We start from the raw sequence: 24,047 nt of genomic DNA on the forward strand, positions 1-24,047 counted from the left end.
TTTGGGAGTTTTAGAGTTTTTGTATAAAAAGTGGCTCATTTGAGAGCTAGAGTACTCTTTGGTCATTTGGTTGAGAGGCTCATAGAGAGAGCTTGCTCCATAGCTCCTTCTCATGTGCTCTCCCAAGGCTCTCCATCTCCATTCTTGCTTCAATCTTGTACTCTCTATTCTCTACATTTTCAATGATATGAGGTTATGGTCTACACACTTGCTAATCTAGATTTCTTAATGATATTTTGATGCTAAAATCTGATTTGTGAATTGTAGAGTGCATGTGATGAAGCTTATGCATGAAATGATGTGTAGTTGAGGCTTGTGTGATAGCTCTTTGCATGTTAGATTCTTTGCATAAGTTGCATTTTTATGCTTGAGTGTAGCCTAATCTTGATGCTTTGATTATGTTAGATTGATTGCTTGAGTGTTGAAGAAGGATTGAGTAGGACTAGAAGTCATTAGTGTGTGGTTAACTAATCTTCTCCCATTCGGGATAGCCTCTATGCGCTAACCGGGTTGCATTCACGGATTGACAAAGTGTGTGGGTTGGAGTGTAGCCTCCGCTATGCTATGATGTCCCAAACAAATGCCATCCAACTTGAGGATAATTTGATGATAAAGCAAGTAAGAGCTTCAGATTCTACGTTTATTACATTAGCAATCATCGATCACCTCATAGCACCACCACCCACCACTATAAAACCTATAGCTAAAGGTAATACCTTAGCAGAAATGACTTGGAGTGACTTCTCAAAAGCCCTCCAAGTAGAAATGAAGGCTACCAAAGCTTTTGACAATGCACACATGTACCCAAGGAGAGAGCTACATCGGTATTCCAAGGACATACCAGTAGAAAATGTCCAATTTTAAGAGCATGTTACAATGGTAGATGTAGCTTTTATGGGAACTATGGTCTCAAAGCTCGAGGCTGAAGAACATGCCTATAAGCTATTCCCAATACAACGTGACCACAACTAGCATTGCACACCACAAAAAACACTAGCCGTTGGTCTTGTAGCAAATCAAGGAATGGTTGAACAATCCCATGCAGCAACCCCTATCAAAGGGCATGCACCATGCACCCAATGTGCCATTGCCTCCACCAATCTTGGGACCAAAACAACCACCTCCACCATGGGTGACACCTCTTAATCAAGTAAGCTTTGCCAACACAACAAGACCATAGCTAGCATTGCACACCACAAAAAAAACTAGCCCTTAGTCCTGTAACAAATCAAGCAATGGTTGAACAATCCCAAGCAACAATCCCTATCAAAGGGCATGCACCATGCACCCAATGTGCCATTACCTCCACCACTCTTGGGACCAAAACAACCACCTCCACCATGGGTGACACCTCTTAATCAAGTAAGCTTTGAGGAGCCTAATGATTACCAATAATATGAGGTAGATGTCAAACCCACCCCACACCTTTTTGAGGACCCCAAAGAGCTTATTGATTACTAAGAATATGAGGTAGATGTTGAGCCCACCTCCCACCTCTTTGAGGACCCCAAAGAGCTTTATCTTGACTATTATGTAGTGGATGGGAGAGGGGTGGCCAAGCCAGTTTACAAACTTATTGTGATGGGAAGGGGCCAAGACATTAACACCATAGCTAGAAGAATACCTTTTCAATGTTACCACTGTCAAGGTCCCCATTGAGTTTTGGAATGCTCTCTTTCCTCAACTCAACCAAGCAGTACCCTCAAACATGCCACCGGTTACTTGTAACCATTATGGAATAGATCATTAGATTAAGGACTGCCCCAAAAATATTGTGTGGTGACAAGTCCATAGATGGGACTCATCATCACACCCCTAAACATGATTGGGGTAAGTAATCAAACTCAAAGGTAGATCCTAAAAACTCTAGATCACACACCTTTGAATGCTACCACCCGACTACAAGCCCAAAACCAACATGTTCTTGAGCAACAATTTGTGGCCTTGTTAGCGAAATCTAAAAAGAAGAAGAAAAAAGTTGATTAAGGATGGGAAAATGAAGGAAACCAAAAAGACAAATCTTGGGATGCCTAAAGAGCCAGTCTTCATCATTAGCGACCTGAATGAGGACTTAGACTCCTTGGACACAATGGCTGATTCTGAACATGGTAGGGAAATACCCTCCAAAACCAAGAGTACGGGGAAGGAGATCCCATGGGAACCTGTAATTCTTGAAACTAGATCACACATGACAAAACTTGGCTCTTATCTTGACCCTTAGAAGGAGATTAAGTAACTCCAAGAATTTAGCGATTTAGTTATGAAAAAACAAGATGATCTTGATCCAAAACCCAAAAAAGTGAGAGTCTCAGATACTATACACCCCAGTACCTTAATATCTACTACTGAGATTCACAAACCTCTAGATGTGCCGAGTGTCATCATGGAAGAGTACGAGGCCTCCACCTCTCATAATTTGATCCCTGATTGGTTGAAGGGACAACTACCATATGGAAACCCTGATCCCCTCTCAAAGATGAATTTTCCAGTTTGACCGACACCTATTTATGGAAAGGAGATCATGAAAGCACCACTAAATATCCCCAAATTGTTAGACTTTATGGCCTCACAAACTAGTACAACTATAACTGCCTGTTGTGAGAAGATGGCCAAGCCACATAATGTATCCAAGAAATGAGCCGATAAGGGAAAGAGAATTGGATGTGCCTACTTCAATTCTAGAAGGACCTCCATAAGAGGAGGGGTTCCCAATCTCCGATGCAAGAATGGGAACCTCCATTGGAGAAGGGGTCAGTATTGTGACAAAAGCACGTTAGTTTCCATAAACAATGATAACAGTATTTGTTACTAATGGTATTACCATTCATGTTTTCGTGAAAAATCTAAAACAATATCTCATGGGGAACATCTGCTAACCCTCATCGGACACCTCTCTAGTGTCATTGTATATTTTACGTGTGCAATCGCCGCTTGTCTATGAAAGGCATGCCACGTGATTAATAATGGAGATTGTATTCTTAGATTAGGTGTTTGCATAAGCCTAGGCAGCCGTGGATAGCTATGGACCTACTTTTTAAGTATGGCCGTCCAAGGTGTAAAGGCTATAGACCAAGATAAGGGTCATTGTGTATGCTCACCATTCATTCTTTTATGGTAATTCAAGAGAGTGCTTTTCTTCTCTATACTCATGTGCTATAGCTTTCTTGCTTGCCTCTTGCATGTTTAAGCTCTTGTGTGCTTGCTTGCATGTGTGTGAGAGAGTGAGTGTGTGATTGAGTGAGAGAGGAGGGTCGAGCTTTCATTGGAGTGCGACAGGTGACATTGGAGCAGCGCTTGGAGTGTGGTTGTGCAACAACAAGCTCTCCTATGAGAATCCGAGCAACAAGGTGAGTGACACATCTTGTTTATACAATTGTAGGCTAGGTTATGGTAGATTAACCTTTCGGTTTGAGCTGTTTATGCTCATGAGTGCGGTGAGGCAAGGTCCCACAACATTGGCTAGTTCTTGCACTCTTTCTATGGTGTAAGGGCTTCCCATAAATGGTGCTGTGCCGGGGAATATCCCTACCTCATAGCCACAATGCATTTTGAATGCGTGTGTGTGTATCTTTGAATTTTGTTTTTTGTTTTTGCACGAAGGGTAGATATTAATAGATGGAAATGTGTCCATTTTGTGGAAATGTTTGCATTCTAGTTGATTTTTTACATTTTTTGCAATTTCTACACTGTTCAAATTCTTGCATATTGTCTAATTTTTTGCTTGTTTTTCATTTCTTGTGAGTGTTACAATTAGTTCATTTAGATTAATTCCTCTTTCAAATTTCAATTGTGCAAGTCCAATTTTTGAATTATGCATTTCTTGGTTTTTGTATATTTTTTCAAATTCAAAATTAAAAACAATAAAATTGAGCATCAAAATGGAAAGAATTGGGTAAAACAGACCCTAGAATTGGTTTCCTAGCACACGGTTTATTCCAATTTTGACTCCTTGTGCAGAGAAATTGGGATAATAACATAAATCAGGGGAGGATTTGGCACACACAGAAATTTATGTGTTTTTTGTATTTTTTGCAATTTCACATTAGTGTAATTAACACGAGTTAATTTCACTTAATCCTCTCTAACTCCGGGCATCTTAATTGGCTGGCCACATTTAAGGCGTGCAGGCTTTTAGGCCACCACAAATTTCCAAAAGTCTATTTTGTGTGGTTGGACGCATTTAATGTGTGCATGCCCCAAGTCAAAACCCCCTTTTCGGTGAAACCGAAACGTGAAACCAAAAAGTGAAATTGTAAACAATGAACAGTAAAAGTGAAAAAGTTAAAAAAAGTGTAAAGTGAAAGGGAAAAGGTAAAAGGGGAAAGGTAGGTCCAGGAAAAAAAAAGTATAGAAAATTTTTAGAAAGTACTTGCATATTATATGTTTTAGGAAATTGTGATCACATTATCGCAACTTGTGCGAGACCCAAAAAATATTGTAATTTTACATAGTTAAGATTCCTTAACTATGGGAGCCAACGCCTGCAACGCTTGACCCACCTGAAAAAAGCACTATTTTTGGTGCCAGACGGTTTAAGAAACATAAAACACGTGTTTCGAAAAAACTTTGGCCAATCCAAAAAATTTCAAAAATTTCCAAACTTGTCCAGGGCATCTGTAGGACCTTCCTGCACCCTGTAATCACATGCACCTACTATCTGGGCGTGTATTAGAGGCTGAAATAGATGATAGTGCATCTATTAGACTAGATACGTACTAGTGTACACTAGGCTTAGGACCTTCGATCGTTAGCGTTATACAGTTTAGCGTTGTACAAGGACCTCTACTAGGGACGAGTGAGACATCTTCAGATTTCAACTCAATGGAAGGATCCCCAGCCCGAAGAAGTGAGAACCCTAACCAAGTCTCACCAGCCAAGCCAGCCCCACCAGTATTTTTGGTCGCGTAGCTAGCCACTTCAGAGGTTCGGCCTCAACCGCCGCTACCTCTGAGCCAAACCTTGCGACCTATACACCATATGATGGAGTTGAGGTTAACTTGAGAGAGACACCTATTCTACTCTCATCGCTCGCAACCAGGGAGCGTTCATGTTGATATCCCTATCCATAGAGCTCCTATTGCACCTGTTGCATGTCCTTGCCAGTAGGTTGAGCACCATTGAAGGTACCATTATAGTGTGCCCTTGGGACTGGACACTCACTGGTTGAATGTAGGTTGAGCACCATTGAAGCTCTCACTTTATTTACATATGTACATTTTTGGGGAGTTGATGAGCCTTCATTCCCTCTTGGTGGAGTGCTTTCATTAAATCCATGAAATTCATCTCTGCCAAAGTGTTAGGCGCAATATTATTGCTTGTTTTGAGACGATCGGGCACTACTTGCACAGTCCTGGCATGGGACTCGTATTGGGCTAATTGGGTTGCCAATCGATGTTGTGCCAATTGCAAGGTCTCTTCCTTATTTGCTTTAGCAGCTTAGATCAATGCCTCTATCACCTACACTTTTTCTAATGTCCTACCATCGGGCATAAGCACTTGTGTGGGGGGTGGTTCGATGGTCATAACTGATTTAGTTTCAAACTTGTTCATTTAATCTGAACTGCTAGTCGTTATGTCACATTTCCTTGTCCCCATAATTTTAACACAGTATTAGAGCCTCATTTACTACCATTGGGAAGAGTCTTCCTAGATGCCACCTAGCCTCTGAGATCAGGTACACTAGTATTTGCATTAACTTTAGTCACATATGTTGCCTTAGATCTACGCCGCTCGCATATCTATAGCCGTTCTGCTCTGCGTCGGCACTGCACAACTGCTAAGTCAATCTTCTACATTTTGGCATTCAGCAGTCTGCACTTGGATTGTCGATTCAATATCAGCCACTTCTTCTTGTAGACTCAGATCTATAGAATCTACATGAGCTTTTGACCTACTGATGACACATCATTTTTTGATTAGCCCATGCCATGTCATCTTTCGGCCAGTTAAGTCATCGTTTGACCTACAAAAGTCATGTCATCTTCTACCTTGTTGATGTCATATCATCTTCTGGCTAACCGAAGCCAGCTGTCTGAAATAGCTATTTGAACCAGCTGCCTAAATCAGCTTACTAGAATCAGTTTCTTGAATCAACTCTTGAAATGAGTCGTTTAAATTAGCTATCAGAGAGTTAGCCATCAAGGTCGACCTACAACTGAACAAGATGTTGACTTGCCTACTAAAACAGAGTCGTCGACCTATTGCTGACAACTAGTGACTTGTTGCTGTAGATAGTCACTGCCTGTTTTCGCATAACTTTCTACATTTTAGAGATGGCATTCAGCGTTTGGTCGGGTTTACTTATTTTGCTGGGTTTACTTTCTTGGCAAGGTTTACTATAGTTAGAAATAGATTTCGAAGTCAGCTCCAGCTACTATCGAAACCCGAATTGGAATCAGATGATTGTTCTATTGAGTCAATGGCACCCAACTTGAGTAGCCTACACTTGGAAGAAGCTGAAAAAATCACTAATACAAACTATGCAACATGGAAATTGAATATGGAGTCACCCTATTACTCTTCCAAGATAGTTGGTAGATGGTTTCTATGGAGAGACCAATTGATCTCACTACTGAAGCCCGCACGTGTCGAGCTTGGGACAATCTAAAAGAGGTGTGTCTAAAAGCACTTCAAGATAGATTGCCTTGAGAGTTGAACTCACCAATGAAACAAGGAAGCCCAATGAAAATGCTACTGACTTTATCAAGCAGGTGAAAGACTTGCATCATAAAAACTTGGAAGCATGAAAAAAACAACATGCAAAATGGCAAAAAATATATCAGGATTTTATTGTATTTACAAACTGTACTTTGCCCCAAAACCCACGGGGAGGAAAATTGAACTTAACACATGTGAAAAATATCAAATGTATTTCACCAGCACAACTCCTTGCTTACCAGGACGGGGTTGCTTTCCACAACACACAACTAGATCCCCGACACAGGCACCATGCCACTGGCTTTGCTTCCCCTTCATGTCGCCTCCTTCTCTCCATGCTTTACTGAGCTATGCTTTCAGTTTATAGCATGCAAACACCTCCTTATTGCCTCTTTAAGTGCCTCCTTGGGCAGCACTTCCTTAGGCAGTCTTGCTAAAGAGCCTCCTTAAACGTTGCTTCTTCTTTGCTCAGCTACATTGGCATGGCTCGTGTGGGAGCTTATGAGTGCAAAACTGGGTCAAACGGGGCTCATGCTTGAATGCTGGCTGAGTGCGAAGTAAGCAGCGCAGAGAGTCATGTGTGGCATATAGTTGAGGACCATTGAGATGATCAGTGCACTCCAAGAGATTTTACAAACAAGGTGTATACAAAAAAAATCATGGCCTTAGGAGGCCGTGCCCTCAGGCCATAATTTTTTTTTTGTATAAACCACTAAAAAAATTATGGCCTCGCACACCAGAAGAGAGTCACGTGTGGCACAGAGTTGAGGTGATCAATGCACTCCCAAGAGATTTTACAAACAGGGTTTATACAAAAGAAATTATGGCCTGAGGAGGCCATGCCGGCCTCTTTAGGCCATAATTTTTTTAATGGCGTAGCCTCCTCAAACATTTTTTTTTTGTAAACCACTAAAAAATTATGGCTTGAGGAGGTTGCATCAACGCAGCCTCCTTAGGCCACAAATTTTTTTGGTATAAACCCTCTTTGTAATTGTTTTTTTTAATAATGAAGATGGGGATGATGTGGTGTCTTGGGTTCCCTCTTTGCAAAAAATATACATTTTTATGTGATGAAGATGGGGATGTGGTGGTGTTTATGATGGATTTTCACAAAATAAATTATGGCCTTAGGTGCGGCCTCCTCACGCCATACATTTTTTTTGTGGATGGGGATGATGTGGTGACTGTGATGGGTTTTCACAAAAAAAAATTATGGCCTAAGGAGGCCACGCCACCAACACAGACACCCTTATCATGCCCATCTTCATCACACAAAAAAATGCCTATGAAAACCCATCACAGACACACCATAGATGAGTATGTTCTCATCACAAAAAAAAGATGCCCAAAGGAGGTGCGCCTCCTCTTGGCATCTTTTGTTTTGTAAAGCATGGCCATTATAATCCATATCTGGGTGATGATGATGATGCTTATGGTGGTTGTAATGGAAATGGCTTTAGAAAAACAATATGGCCAGGGGAGGCCGCGTGACACATGGCCTCCCTTAGGCATCTTTTTTTGTGAGAACACACTCATCTGTGGTGTGTCTGTGATGGGTTTTCATGTGTTTCTTTTTTGTGATGAAGATGAGGATGATGATGGTGTCTATAATGGGTGTTTACAAAAACATTAGGGCCTGCGAAGGCCATGCCGGTGGTGTCTGTGATGGGTTTCAAAAACAAAATTATGGGTTTTTTTCTTTCTTATTTGCACATCGTAGGCCAGCCATTTATTTTTTGGCACCTAGCAAAATGTCTTTGGCCTCTGAGCATGGCCTTTTTTTTTGTCTTTGTTGCTAAAACAAAAGTTCGCCACTACAATTTAATCTCACAAAGTATCTCGTATCCATCCATGTATGGCATAACATGGCAATTCACTTGTGCCAATTAACTCACTCCTACAAACAAACTATAAATACCACAAAACTATGCAAATTCACTAGAAGTCATCGAAGCCTCCTAGCCTCCCTCTTTGACTCAAGGCAAAGTGAGAATATCACCTTCTAGACCTGAAAACAATTAGAAAAAAACCATGTTGTTGTCCCATGCAAGAAAACTAAAACAAAGCCAATGCATACCTTCTTGGACTAGACCTTTCACATTTCTCATTAATGAGACGATTTTGATCATCCGTCGGAAACTTGACCCTAACTTGGGTCACTTGCCCTCTTGATCTAGTTTGTTTGATGACCTTCGCCACTATTGCAAGCTCCACAGGCGTATCCATTTATTGAAGCTCTTGATTTGGATTCTTGACATAGGCATAATCTACCACCAAAGCAAGCTATTGCAAGCAAGCAAGTATGGTCATTATAATTTAGATCTATGTTATGATGTGTGATCGCCATGGCTTTAGAAAAAAATGGCCGGAGGCCAGGTCGGTGCAGCCTCCCTTGGCCATATTATTTTTAAGCCTTATTTGCACATTGTAGGACAACCATTTATTTATTTTTCACCTAGAGAAATGTCATTCTTATGTGTATACCCGAGCTCTTACTTGTTGGATGCCCTTAAAATCCTAGTATACTAGCCATAGTTTGTATGCCCTCTTTGATATCCACGAAACATTGTGTTGCTATCCAAGCATGATTGGTCCACTTGAGATGTATGACCTGCTTTGGCATGCTTGATCCTTTATTTTCTTGGCTACTTTCCAAGCCTTAGCTAGATACACCACTTGCATAATAATTAACTTCAAGTTTATCAAATCCCTTTTCTTTCACACGTGTTTCTAGCTTTAGTACATAATATCCCAGCACACCCATCTCTCATTGAAGTGCTTTAATCTCTTTACCATATTGTGCATTTTTTATTTAAGAGAACTTTGCATGTGTCTATGGAGTCATGGTGGCCAATGTGGAGAGCGCAGCAAAATAGAGACATTGATGATGATGACACTAAGGTGTCAGAGGATACCATATCCGTTCATAGTAAGTGCCATCTTTGGCTCTTTCATGACTTGTTTGACCTTTTTTCCTAGATTTCTTATTTTTGACAATGAAGAGAGTGTTGGTAGTAGTGAGAAGGTAATTGCAAAGAGAACAACCAATTATGTGTATTAAGTAGACTATGAACTTATGTCACAGGCTAGAGAGCCTACTAAAAGGAGGAGTGGCATGGTGTCTTGGAGAGGAGGTTCACATTTATGGCTTGAGCAACTTTGTTGAGTTGTTTTGCCACCGCAATGTTATTTGTCTTGAGTTGGGATGTGGTATAACCCCTATTCTCAGGGCATTTTTGAAGACAGGATGTGTGTGTGCAGCATCAATGGACAAGGATGAGAGTTCATACATGCAGCCCTTACTACATGCTAGGAAAAGCAGGGAAGATAGGAGAATGCTAGTGGTTCATAAGCTGCTGATGAATGAGATTGATCCACGTGTGGGAGAAGTCTGTACTAGTAGTGACCATCTACACCTTCCTCATACCAACAATAGTGACTAGACATTTGTGTTTTTGATAGTAGTTGGTTAGGATTCCTATGTTTTTTATTGCTATGGTTTTAGCGATGGTTTTGGATATGGATTCCTATGTTTTTTTTTGCTATGGTTGTGGTAATGGATACCTATGTTTTTTGGTTCATCGAATGGACAACAACATAACATAGTTGTGTTTTTGACTCTTAGTCATGAAGCCAGGATGTCATTGTTGTAGATATAGTAGTAGTGAAACGTAGCTCTAATAATGGAACACGAATATGAGTTTGTGTGGGATGTACATAATTGTTTGTACTACCTAAAAGCCTATTTTTGTTTTTGCTTTCATGTAAAGTCGACTGCCAGAGTATGCTAAAGTGATGGCAAGATCCATGGTTGAAGATCCATGATTTGAGGTGGACCATGAGGAGCATCGCCACAAAAGAGTCACATGTTTATTGATGATGAGTGTGAATCTACATGACTTGCTATGGTTGAGATTTAGGATATTGTCTTCCTTGGTTTTTTGCATTCAATTTTGAGTTTCAATGTGTTTGTTCATGAGCTTACAAGGGCATGTAGCTCAATCTACTTGTGAATCCATTTTGAGTTTCACTCTATTTGCTCAATTTTGTGTTGTGAAGGAGGCCACATGATTAGGAAATATTTGCACTACCAATTATCACAACTTATACCTATGGCTCTCCCTTGCTCAATCTCACAATCAATATTTATATGGTTTGGTGTCAATGTATTTATGAATGTTCCATAATATATACACTGAAGTGTAACCAATGTGCTCTCTTATGTTCTATTACTCCCTCTGGCTCTATCTCTCACTCAATATTTATATGGTCCATTGTCAATCTACTTATGGACACACAAAAGCACACAAACACCAGGTTGCACCATTTTGAAGACAATGTAAATTGCTTGTGCATTGATGAATACCCTTCTCTATAGTAGGCCTTTTGGCATTCCTTGCTTGATTTTTGGTTTGCTCAAAAAGTCACTCGGAGTATGGTAGACCTCCACAATGCAAAGTGAAGTTTGGTGTCCTAATCTGTCCTATTCTCATTCACTGTCTTGATCAAAATTCCTTTCAAGATCATGTTCATGGATTTTGCTTGTCCATTGCCCTATGGGACCGGCCTACAAAGTCTAGACCCCATTTTTGGAATGCCTAGGGTGGCAATTTAGGGTTGTGAGGCATTTTTTCTGAATCATTTGGCTGCCCTAGCCTTTGGCACTTGTCACACTCTTTTGCAAATGTGTGGGAATCTTTCAATGTTGTTGGCCACCATATTCTTTCTTGGAACACTTTCCTTCATGTGATTTCCCTAGAAAAGTAGTCTCCACTAATTCTTTGATGTGCCTCTGCCCAGCACAGCTTGTTGTTCATGATGTTGAGGAATGCATCTTCTTAGGATCTGGTCTATGCCCATTTATTATAACTATCATGCCACACCACCATGAATGACTTGCTTTGGAGGGTCAATGTTTTCCTCTAATCTCGTGACATGTACTTTGGAAAAGACAAATCGAAGAGGAATTACAACATTTCATCATACCAACTTGGTTTTTATCCATCTATGATAAAGAGTTATGCATCTGGAAAATCGTCCTCCAACCAATCTGGAGCTTCTCTGGATTCCAGTCTCTAGATAGAAAATCAGCCACACTCCATGTTTATTTCATGTGGTGTGTTTATTATTCTCCATCTATGATAAAGAGTTGTGCATCTAGAAAATCGTCCTCCACCCCATCTGGAGCTTCTCCAGATTCCTGTCTAGATAGAAAATCTAGATAGAAAATCTGGAGCTTCTCCAGATTCTTGTCTAGATAGAAAATCTACCACCTTCCATGTTTATTTCCTGTGGTGTGTTTAATTGTGTGAACTCAAACTCTTGCACAGCAATAGCATCCATCTGGCTAGCTTTCTTGATAAGTCTGGCTTATTTACCAGATACAAGAGCCTTATGATCCACGTGGAATTTGAAAACATTCCCCAATAGATAATGCTTGAATTTCTTGATTGAGAAAATCATTCCAAGTGACTCCTTCTCCGTGGTGGAAGAATTCCTTTCTACTTTAAAAAATCTTTTGCTACATAATACATTGGTATGAACCATCCTTCATGTGATTCCTGCATTAAGGCACTTCCTATGACCAACAAGTCGGAAGCATCCACGAACATGTGGAACACTAGCTCAAAGTTTGGCGGTTGAAGAATCAAAGCTGAAGATAGCATCCGTTTCAGATTCTAGAATGCTTCTTGACATGCTCTTGACCAGATGTAGTCAACATCCTTCACAGTTAGACTATACAAAGGTATTGCTACATTTTCCAAAAATCTCATGAACTTGTGCCACTTGATTAATCCCAAGAATCTGGCTAATTCCTTGTTATTCTTAGGTGGTTGCACCTTCACTTATGATTTCCACTTTCGTCGGGTCCATTGCTAGTCCTTCTATGGACACACTGTGTCCTAAAATAAGGGTGATTTTTTTTTTTGCGAGCAATTACGAGCGAGCAGTTTTGCGAAACTGGCGAGTGGTTGAAATCATAACACTCTCTTTCACTCTCTCTCTCACACACAATTCACATGTAGACTCTCTTTGTAAGATATCAATAAAAGTCGCTTCCATATATGAGACACTGAATACAAAATCCATGGAAAACACCAATAAGTGTGCTTGGTTGAAATCGTAACACATAGGACATTTTATCTCACTCTCTGTCTCTCTTTCACTCACTCACTCATTCACTCACTCTCTCTCTCTCACTCTCTCTCGCTCTCTCTCTCTCTCTCTCTCTCTCCCTCTCTTGGGATATTGACCCATGTACACAACAACACATTTTGCACTTTTACAAGATATTTCACATGTAACACAGGACATTCTCTCTCTCTCTCTCTCTCTCTCTCTCTCTCTCTCTCTCTCTCTCTCTCTCTCTCTCTCTCTCTCGGGATATTGACCCATGTACACACCAACACATTTCACACTTTTGTAAGATATTTCACATGGAACACAGGAAATTTCTCTCTCTTTCTCTTTCTCTCTCTCCCTCTCTCCCTCCCTCTCTCTCTCTCTCTCTCTCTCTCTCTCTCTCTCTTAATATTAACAAATGTACACACCAACACATTTTACACTTTTGCAAGATATTGATAAAAGTCACTTCCATACATGAGACAATGAATACAAAATCCATGGAAAACAACAATAAATGTTTTTGGCAACCAATGACATGGTCATCTCCATGACTCATATTCCATGTAAGGCACTAGCACTACTTGAAGTTGCATGATCTTGCTAGTTTGTGTTAGGTCATGGAGTTCCCTCCCAATTTGGATACTGATATGGGTTGGTAATGTTAGGCTGTGGTATACCACAAGGGTATGGCATCATTGCTGGTGTCATTTCTACTCCTGGTGGTGGTGGATAATTAGCAAGTTGTCGGGTTGTATTGGTAGCTCCAAGTGGTGGTGGATAGTAAGAAAGTTGTCGAGCTGTAGAAGTAGCACCACGTGGTACATATGAAGCATGCCCTGGCAACCATTGGGGTTATCCATGCCAAGGTTCCTCCAATGTAATTTGAGGTTGCGTGCTGCTTGAATAATTTTCTTGAATTCTTTACCTTGAAACCACATGGAACCCGAGTCTATGGGCACATCTTGCAAATGAGCCAACTCCTGATTATAGCACAGCCAATCATTTTCTATACTTATATAATGTCAGTGAAGCTCCTTACATACCTTAGCCATGACACCAGTCCCTGCAAATCAATCAAGTACTAGTTTCCCCTCCATTGTGAAAATACCAAGGAGCCACCTGCCAAAATGATGAAAAGCTTAAGATCAGTGTCTTACATTGTATTGAATCATTACCAATAAAAAGTGCATAGTGTTTATTCTATACCTTGCAGTCTTAATGGGTTGCTTAGCTGCACCCCCGTAGTGGTTGATTATCCATCCCCCTAATATGAGTGGCACACCTTCCTTTTAGGCGGAGCAACTGACTCAGAAGGTCAGTGTAGTGTGTAAACTCAGAGGTTGTAGCAGGTGTATCCTTACCGTTCACTCTCATATATGTTGAAGGTCGGACGCTTGTTTGGTGGGTGTCGAACAAACATCCCAACAATCAACATTATTACATGCACACTCATGACATACACCTCATTTGTTTGAATAATGATTTAGAGTTTTCTTTTAATTTCCCAATATTAGAAGAAAAGAAAGTGATGGTTCATAGCTCTTCAAAATCTATCTTGTCAGAGTGATGGTAGCTCTCTTGTAACTCAAGATATAAAGTGAATTCTAGAGCAAGATCATGTGCTTGGCGGTCTCCACTATGTCACCAAAATGATCACCGATGCAAGTGGTTACAAAGGTTCCATCCTCTCTTAAGAACTCATTGGCAAGAACACATGTAGCCTCAACAAGCTCTTTCTTCCAAATGTTCTAGCAAGAAACTAGCGAAGTGTCCTTATCTATAGGCAACCCTCTTGGAAAATATTCCCACACCATTAAATATCCTCCCAAAGATGAGGGTCGGCTTCCTATATTTCCAGACTTGTTCAAGCCCCCAAAAAACTTTGCCAGCCTATTGTAATGCCTGAGATCTCCACATTTGACTTGCCACCCTTTTTTTTGGTGCCAAGATCAGTTGCACCTTTACCTCACCCACTTGCATCTTTTGCGACATTTGTAGGCAATGCTTCCCCACTACCTGCCCTGGCTACACCTTTCCTGCCATGGCCTATAGGTTGCTTGGATCCCTCAGCTATAGGTCACTTGTAGATTTGCTTTTCACAAAATTATGTCAATTGGTTAACATGGAGCAAGGCATGCAATATATAACATGGAGCAAGGCATGGATAATAACTTTCCACAAGGCCTCCTCGTTAGGGGGGTATGTCCCATTGGCATAATCTAACTACCATGGGCATAAACTCCATACCTCTTTTCCAACAAGTTCTTCTATCCAGATTTTTGGATATATGCCATTATCCTCAACCTCACTCAACACCCACTCATCTACAAGATGACGAAGCTCAGGGAAAGAAACTATGTCCTTCATTAAAACCCACCACCTGTGGTATAATAAATATGATAATTTAGAGTTAGTCTTATCAGCATACCTATACTTGCTGCACAAGATCGTGGAATGAAATATTCTATTCTAAGCTTACCTATATATGGTGCGTCTTTGCTGTACACATGAGGTGTGGTGATGCTGTGATAGAAAACCACATTACTTTTTGCCAAGATACAAATGCGGTGTCGAAGTGTTTTGCTTTGCAATCGCTCAAATAATCTTTCAAGGATATTATTCCCTTTGATTCTCCTTCCGCGTGAACCTCCCACAAGATTGGCTTCTCTTCTTACATTTTGCACTTTATATCAAGTGATGTGGTTATTAAGAGATGCCAATATACGTGCTTGTTGAAGAATGCATGGAATGTAAGTTCTCTGCATTGTATATGTGCAGTCTTCATTGCATTCTCTCCTTTTGCAATTATTTGAACCAACTTTCTCTTTCTACAAAAATAGAGCAACCATACATTACACTCTCAAATAATATTTGAACCAACTTGCTCTTTTTACACAACAGACTAGACTTAGTCATTTGGAGGCAAGCTCAAGCAGGTAATGAGTTGCGGCTTCTCTATTGTGAATTGTTGCTGCTTCTCATGCCAATCCTGGTAATTAAATATAAATCAAAGAAATCCTTTCATTTGTAGGATTTGCGATGGCTGCGAATGTGTACCCCTTTTTTTGTGAAAATTAGCTATGTTTCCTTCAAGTAATTTTGGTACACTTTGCTTGGGGTTGGCATCCCAAACATGGTGAACACCTAAGCAAACACACTAATCCACACTAAACATGAGCAAGATGATGATTAAAAGCATACTTAATAACATAATGAAGGCATAATGATACTCAAGACACAAGAAATGGGACAAAAAGCATCATGATTGCATTATCTCATCTCATCTCATTTCATGCCATCTCATGAACTCTCATGAACCCAACTCAAGATACAATGGGTGTATATATAGTGCTGAATGGGTGACTCTTGGGCTACCCCACTAGCCCACTATATATACAATGGGTGTATATATAGTGCTGAATGGGTGACTCTTGGGCTAGTGGGCTACCCCACTAGCCCACTCCATGTGTAACTCCTTAAGCATGTGGGTGTCCCCCACTCTCATGTGTAACTCCCCACCACTCCTCAAGTTTGTAACCCCTTTTCTTGAATGGTAATCCCCCCTAACGATGGAATCCCACTCTATCTTAGTGCTAACCTATGTAGAAGCTATCCTCCTATCAAGAGTGTGTGCACGCGCCTGCCGTCAACACCTGGCATGCTCGGTGGATCGCGGATGAGAAATCCGATGACCTGAACTCACAATCATCATAGTGTAATGCCAAGGCGGTGTGCATACCATATACAAATGCATCCATGCTATAGGGTACAAGATGAAAATGAAAAATCATGCATCCACAAGAAGATTCAGACTCCAAGAACATGGAGTACATTCTGCTAATCCGCGTGAGGCACTGGCCTTGGATCCGGAGGCGATCAGTCGGAAAGTAGATGGAAATGCGGATGTCGGTAATGATCCGACTGCATCAAACAATGATGAAGAAGGGCTGTACCAAGGAATCCTCCATGCGGTCAGGACTCCGCATGGATAACAGCATGGGGGTCGAAATCTGAAACTTAGCATACATGTGGGCATCCGCTGCATAAGCTTTGAACATCTGCTGAAGTGGTGGCATAAGTGTCAAAGCTAAACTCGGATCGATCGAACCATCGTGAGGCACAGTCAGATAATCTGGAAAGGTATTTGTTGCATCCGCAACATCCATCAGACCATCAGTCGGACCATCTGGAAAGGCATCGGATGCATCTGTACTGTCAAGTGAAACATCTACATGTGTTGGAATCTGAACAATGGGGCCATCCAGAATAGCATCGGAATCGGCACTACATATAGGAACTGCCAAAGCACATGACATAACATCATCCAAGTCAGCACCAAAGTCAGATTCACGTACATCTGAATCACAAGTCGGGGAATCCGACTCTGGCGCACTAGTGAACATGTAGGGGGAATTGTGAGCTGGGGCTGACGTCGTCTGAACATCATCACAAGCATGCATGGTGAGCCAAAGCAATGGTAACTCCACACGAGTGTCCAAAATCTGAAAAACAGACTCAAAGAGAGCCCTCACATCTGCATCACTACTAGCCAAAGCTAGCTCCTTGGGATCATCATCAAGAACAGAGGAGAAAACATCATTATCAACATCATCTGACTCCATCAAATCAGCAATGGTGACCTCCTGACTATCCGACGTGTCAGCAGTCAGAGTCCAACATCCGTCGTTGAGTAAGGAACAAAACTGAACCATCATCTGGACTATCCGCCCACTCACTAGACCCATCTGATGTGAGGCTAGGGACATTCGAGGACACCTAGCTCTCCTGGCTCTTCCTGTCCTCCCATGCTCCCTCAGACGAATTTGAACCATCATTTGGACTATCTGCCCACTCACGAGACCCATCTGCAAGGCTAGGGACATTCGAGGACACCTGGCTCTCCTGACTCAAAGTCAGACTCACGTACATCTGAATCACAAGTCAGGGAATCCGACTCTGGCACACTAGTGAACATGTAGGGGGAATTGTGAGCTGGGGCTGACGTCGTCTAAACGTCATCACAAGCATGCATGGCGAACCAAAGCAATGGTACCTCCACATGAGTGTCCAAAATCTGAAAAACAGACTCAAAGAGAGCCCTCACATCTGCATCACTACTAGCCAAAGCTAGCTCCTTGGGATCATCATCAAGAACAAAGGAGAAAACATCATTATCAGCATCATCTGACTCCATCAAATCAGCAATGGTGACCTCCTGACTATCCGACGTGTCAGTAGTGAGAGTCCGACATCCGTCGTTGAGTAAGGAACAAAACTGAACCATCATCTGGACTATCCGCCCACTCACTAGACCCATCTGATGCGAGGCTAGGGACATACGAGGACACCTGGCTCTTCCTGCTCCCTCAGACTCCACCGAATTTGAACCATCATCTGGACTATCCGCCCACTCACGAGACCCACCCGATGCAAGGCTACGGACATTCAAGGACACCTGGCTCTCCTGGCTCTTCCTCTCCTCCCATGCTCCCTCAGGCTCCGCCCTGTCGTTCTCCCTCTCCCTCTCCTCTAGGGATGTATATAATGCATCAAGTTGATCAAGCAATGCAAAAAACCTTCTCCTAATGCAGACACTATCAGCATGATCTCCTTTAAAATATTTGCATTTTCGATGGTCCCTACAATATTGCCCATACTTCTGATTAAGTGCGCATGCATTTCTAAGCTTGGCTTCAAATTTTCCCAACGTACCCAAAGCCCATGTATAGTTGCAAACTATCAGCACGTCAGGAAGATGCAACACTTCCTCCTCAAATCTGCTTGGACAATAATTGTCCTCGTGGCCAACTTGTTTGCATTCTCGGCAAAAGGCAAACGGACACTCTGCCTTGCAGTGTCCTTGCACTGACATCTCGAGCTGGGCAGATTCGGACAATGCTTGGATTTGTGTCCGAATCTGTCACATTTCGCGCATTCGGGGCAGTCGTCTCGCAGGAGCAATGCTCCGGACTCCCGCGATGGCGGCAATTCCGCATTAGCTAGTGCCAAAAGATAGCATTCAGCTTTTGCCATTTTTATTTTTATTTTAATTATTTTTCTTGCATGGCCCACTTCCTATGATTATTTTTGCTGTTACAAGGGATGCACCACAGCTAAATTTGTTTGACAAGTACAATCGGCCACTCGTGCCCAAGAGGAAAAGAAATGGACAGTGTCCCTAATGTAAAAAGCCCAAAAGCAATTTGAGGTGTGAATGCGCAATGCCCATAGCTTGAAAACCTACCAGTCATTTTGTGCATTGCTCGATGGCGGCCGTCTGATCCTTTAGCTCAGTGCAGGGACCTCACCGCTGATTCTGCCCAATACTAACCGGCGCTACAGTTCTCTCCGGATGGCGCTACACGACCCCCAGACCGCTCACTTGCTGGAGCTTCTTCTCTGTCGGCAGGCACACAGTATCCGTGTAAAGCGAACAGATCAGAGACTCTCCCCCCCCCCCCCCCCCCTTCCCTTCTGTCAGGAAGGTCGGACTGAAGGATGTTGTGATGATGCAGTCAGCAGGCTTGATGTTGGGTTTGCTTCGTTAGTTGCGTCAGCTGCCTGCTAGGCCTCTGTGCTCACTGCCTGGCAGAGGCGCCGTGAGTACATTCACGATGTGCTATCTATGTACTCGCCTTTTCCACGACCTGTTGAACTGGGGCAGTTCCCATGCTTTCAACCCCAGACGATGTGATTTAAAACTTTTCCACTACCAGTGGGTACTTCCGCATCTGCAAAACAGTGTCAGCTGCTGGTGATGCTGGCATTCTTGATGCCTGGAATCTGTTGCATGTACATTCGTCACTTCATGCAATGCAACACTGCATTTTCGGCAGCGCCCGTGGAACCACGAGGAGACTTATCATTATTCGGAAAACAGAAGAACTGACACTACGGAGAAGGGACATTGATGGGTAAGAGAGTCGAGGACTCTACACCGGGCGTGCCAAAGTGTTTGGGGTTGGCGTCCCAAACATGGTGTGAACACCTAAGCAAACACACTAATCCTCACTAAACATGAGCAACATGATGATTAAAAGCAATACTTAATAACATAATGAAGGCATGATGATACTCAAGACACAAGAAATGGGACAAAAGCATCATGATCGCATTATCTCATCTCATGCCATCTCATGAACTCTCATGAAGCCAACTCAAGATACAATGGGTGTATATATAGTGCTGAATGGGTCAGTGACTCTTGGGCTACCCCACTAGCCCACTCCATGTGTAACTCCTCAAGCACGTGGGTGTCCCCCACTCTCATGTGTAACTCCCCACCACTCCTCAAGCTTGTAACCCCTTTTCTTGAATGGTAATCCCCCCTAACGATGGAATCCCATTCTATCTTAGTGCTAACCTATGTAGAAGCTATCCTCCTATATCAAGAGTGTCTGCACGCAACCGTCGTCAACACACTTCCTCCTCATCTTCTGTGTGTTCCCCTTCCTTAGGCAATCCTCTAGTTTTAGTATGAATCATTTTTTTAAATTTATCTTGAAATTAAAAATCAAGATGAAAAATTATAAGAAGATTCAAGCTAAAATTGGGGTTAAAGAAAATTAGAGCACAAATATTACTTGAAAAACGAATTGGGATTGTAAGATTCCTCCCGAACCTCTCAAAATGTCCACTCCACAGCATCTTCTCCTGTAATCAATACCCTCCTCAGAAATATAAAAGATCTTGTCTCTGCCTGTTTTGACGTAGAGAGAGAAAATATTCTAGAGAGAGAATATTCAGATTTTGAATATTTTTAGATAGAAAAATTTCTCATATTATTAAAAGGAATTTTCTCGAAATAGAAATTTAGAAAGAACTTTCCAATGTGTAATTGGAATTAATTGGAAATGGGTATAAGGACCTTAGCCTAAGGGTCTAGATTTTCAGAAATCTTGGATTATAGTCCAATTAAGGTTCTTATGGACCAATAAGATCAATCCATGTGTGGGGAGGAGATAAATCCAATTTTGTAAAAGAAGATACCCAAAAATGAGTAAAAGAAAATACCCAAAAATGAGTAAATGCTCACATAAGATGAAGAGTTGAATATGTACAAGGTTTATTAGTAAGAAACTATGAGTGATATTAAAAATATGAGATATTTTGGGTTTAATGATTCTATTTTGACACATATGTAAGGAAGGGGAGTCCCTTCAATTCTCACATAAGATGAAGAGTTGAATATGTACAAGGTTTATTAGTAAGAAACTATGAGTGATATTAAAATATGAGATATTTTGGGTATAATGATTCCATTTTGACACATATGTAAGGAAGGGGAGTCCCTTCAATTCTCACATAAGATGAAGAGTTGAATATGTATAAGGTTTATTAGTAAGAAACTATGAGTGATATTAAAAATATGAGATATTTTGGGTATAATGATTCCATTTTGACACATATGTAAGGAAGGGGAGTCCCTTCAATTCTCACATAAGATGAAGAGTTGAATATGTACAAGGTTTATTAGTAAGAAACTATGAGTAATATTAAAAATATGAGATATTTTGAGTATAATGATTCCATTTTTGACATATATGTAAGGAAGGAGAGGGCCTTCAGAGAGGCGCCTACTTCACATGGACAAATTGAGTTTTTTATCATAAAAATTTGAGATATTTCATCTCTTCTCTCTCCTCATTCACGTCTAGTTCCAAAAAGTTAGCTTAACTGACCTAAAAATGGTCAAAAATTGACTAAATTGACTTGGAAAATTCTAGAATCAGTTTGTTTGGTTAGGAGCTCAATTTTTCCTATAAATAGAAGCCTCCCCCTTGTTGAAAATATATAGTGTTTAAGGCATTGTTACTCTATTTCACCCAAGCCAAGAACTATGAATTTATTAATAATTCATTAGTTTTTGATATTTTCGTCTTCCAAAGATTGGTTGGCCACTCTTGTCTAAACAAGAGTTGAACCCTCATATCATCAAGCCAAAGGAAAGCTTTCAAAGTCATTAGTAAGTTGGAGATTCTTCTTTTCACTTATTTTATGATTTTTATGGCTTTAATGGTTCTTATGTTTTATGTCTTCTCTAAAAATGTTATACCTCATTACAAAAAGGTATTTTCCTCTCTTTTCTAACAAAACCAACCATTCTCTATCCTAGGTGAATGGTTAATTGATTAATGTCAAGTTTTTATAATGATTATTTTATTATAAAAGTGTTACTTTTAGCCTAATTGAATTTCATGCATAGAGGTATGCATAAAAGATAAATATTTTATTATAAAAGTGTTACTTTTAGCCCTATTGGATTTCATGCATAGAGGTATGCATAAAAGATGAATATTTTATTATAAAAGTGTTCCTTTTAGCATAATTGAATTTCATGCATAGAGGTATGCATAAAAGATGAATATTTTATTATAAAAGTGTTACTTTTAGCCTAATTGAATTTCATGCATAGAGGTATGCATAAAGGATGAATATTTTATTATAAAAGTGTTACTTTTAGTATAATTGAATTTCATGCATAGAGGTATGCATAAAAGATAAATATTTTATTACAAAAGTGTTACTTTTAGCCTAATTGAATTTCATGCATAGAGGTATGCATAAAAGATGAATATTTTATTATAAAAGTGTTACTTTTAGTATAATTGAATTTCATGCATAGAGGTATGCATAAAAGATGAATATTTTATTATAAAAGTGTTACTTTTAGCGTATCGAATTTCATGCATAGAGGTATGAAAAAAATGATTATTTTATTGTAAAATAGTAAAGAAAAAAATGATTATTTTATTATAAAAATGTTACTTTTATCATATTGAATTTCGTGCATAGAGGTGAAAAAATAAATATATTATTATTTTATTATAAAAATATTATAAAAAAATGATTATTTTATTGTAAAGTATTACTTTTATCACATTTGAATTTTATGCATAAGAAGATGCATAAAAGATTGATTTTAATTCAAAAGTATCATTCTCATCTAAATTGAATTTATGCATAAGAAGATGCATAAAAGATTGATTTTAATTCAAAAGTGTCATTCTCATCTAAATTGAACTTATGCATAGGAAGATGCATAAAAGATTGAATTTTAATTCAAAGTATCATTTTCATTTAAAATGAATTTATGCATAGGAAGATGCATAAAAGATTGATTTTTATTTCGAAAGTGTTAGTCTCCTTAAATGGAATTTATGCATAATTAGATGCGTAAAGAAATCTTATATCAATATAAGAATTCCTTTGTATTCTATAAATAGATATGGGAAGGGATAGGATGTGATAAGAGATGTATGAGATGTGATAAGATGTATATGAGAAGAGTTAGGATCTGATAAGATGAGTTAGGATGTGATAAGAGGTGTATGAGATGTGATGAGATGTGATAAGATACTTATGGGATGAGTTAAGATGTGATAAGAGGTGTATGAGATGTGATAAGATACTTATGGGATGAGTTAGGATGTGATAAGAGGTGTATGAGATGTGATAAGATACTTATGGGATGAGTTAAGATGTGATAAGATGAGTTAAGATGTGATAAGATACATATGGGATAAGTTAGGATGTGATAAGATGAGTTAAGATGTGTATGGGATGAGGTAAGAAGTGTATGTGATGGGATAAGATGTATATGAGATGAGTTAGGATGTGATAAGACGAGTTAGGATGTGATAAGAGGTGTATAAGATGTGATAAGAGGTGTATGAGATGTGATAAGATGCATATGAGATAAGTTAGGATGTGATAAGATGAGTTAAGATGTGATAAGATGTGTATGGGATGAGATAAGAAGTGTATGTGATGAGATAAGATGTATATGGGTTGTGATAGGGCGAGAATGGATGTGATGTAAAAGAATAGATGTGAAGACGTATGGGGCTATATGAATGGGAATGTGGAAAGGGATGTATGTATATGGATGTGTGGATGTGAAAATGGGAGTGTGGATGTATGAATGTGAAAACGGATGTATACATGTGGATGTAGATGTATGGATGTGAATGTGGATGTGGATGTGGATGTATACATGGAGATGTGAATGTATGCATGTAGATGTACAAGTATGGATGTGAATGAGAATGTGGATGTGGATGTATACATGGAGATGTGGATGTATGCATGTAGATGTAGATGTATGGATGTGAATGAGAATGTGGATGTGGATGTATACATGGAGATGTGGATGTATGCATATAGATGTAGATGTATGGATGTGAAAGAGAATGTGGATGTGGATGTGGATGTGGATGTGGATGTGAAAGAGAATGTGGATGTGGATGTATTCATGGAGATGT

General features: G+C 40.1%; 1 pseudogene; it reads right to left on the bottom strand.

Annotated features, from left to right (window-relative positions):
• Positions 1–8,602: 8,602 nt before the first annotated feature.
• On the bottom strand, positions 8,603–8,883 carry LOC147604141 (small ribosomal subunit protein eS28-like; annotated as a pseudogene).
• Positions 8,884–24,047: the final 15,164 nt, after the last annotated feature.

The sequence above is a fragment of the Cibotium barometz genome, chromosome 62, assembly GCF_041138505.1.
Source record: "Cibotium barometz isolate CiBa-2024 chromosome 62, ASM4113850v1, whole genome shotgun sequence".
Classification (NCBI taxonomy): Eukaryota; Viridiplantae; Streptophyta; class Polypodiopsida; order Cyatheales; family Cibotiaceae; genus Cibotium; species Cibotium barometz.